The sequence below is a fragment of the Podarcis muralis genome, chromosome 2, assembly GCF_964188315.1.
Source record: "Podarcis muralis chromosome 2, rPodMur119.hap1.1, whole genome shotgun sequence".
NCBI lineage: Eukaryota > Metazoa > Chordata > Lepidosauria > Squamata > Lacertidae > Podarcis > Podarcis muralis.
Genome location: NC_135656.1, coordinates 103,823,907 through 103,824,588, shown reverse-complemented (window position 1 = coordinate 103,824,588; position 682 = coordinate 103,823,907).

Below are 682 nucleotides of genomic sequence, written 5' to 3'. Positions count from 1 at the left end.
TTAGGTCCTGGCAACTTTGCCTCTCCTCCCCTAGCAGTGTGATGGGAAGCCATTTTGAGGAAGGGCACCGCCCCCCCCTTACAGATGAATATGAAACTGCAGCCATTTTTGATAAGGGCAGAACGTCCAGCGCTGTCCTGACGTAGTTTTTTTTTTTTGTTGACAGAGCAGTGGCTGGTTTGAAGGCTTATTTTAAGCGAAGTGAATTAGCTAGTTCTACTAATACTTTTTTTTATTAAAAAACACACATGACATTTTAGCCTGAGCTTCCCCCCGCTTTTTTGGAACTCGAGTAAAGTGCTCCTAGACATGTACAGAGTGCCTTTTTCAGTCGTAATGAATCATCGTAGGTCTAGGGTGTTTTGCTAAAGAAGCTGGTAGGCTAAGGCCACCACCTGGTTCTTGAGACACATAAAGGTTTAAAAGCTCCTGCCTTTCAATTATATGTATAAAATAGAATATAGAACAGCTGCTCTCAATTTCAGTAATGAAAGGCAGTTGAACAGCATGTAAAGCCCGTGTTGAGTATGTAAAACCAACATTTGATATCATCCCCACACCTTATGCAACCTGGGAGCTACTGGGAGCTTTTGCATAATCCTCTGCCTGTGAGATTTACTTCTTAACTTCAGGATAATGAAGTAGATTCAACAGTACACATTCAGGTTTTGTTTTAAAGAGG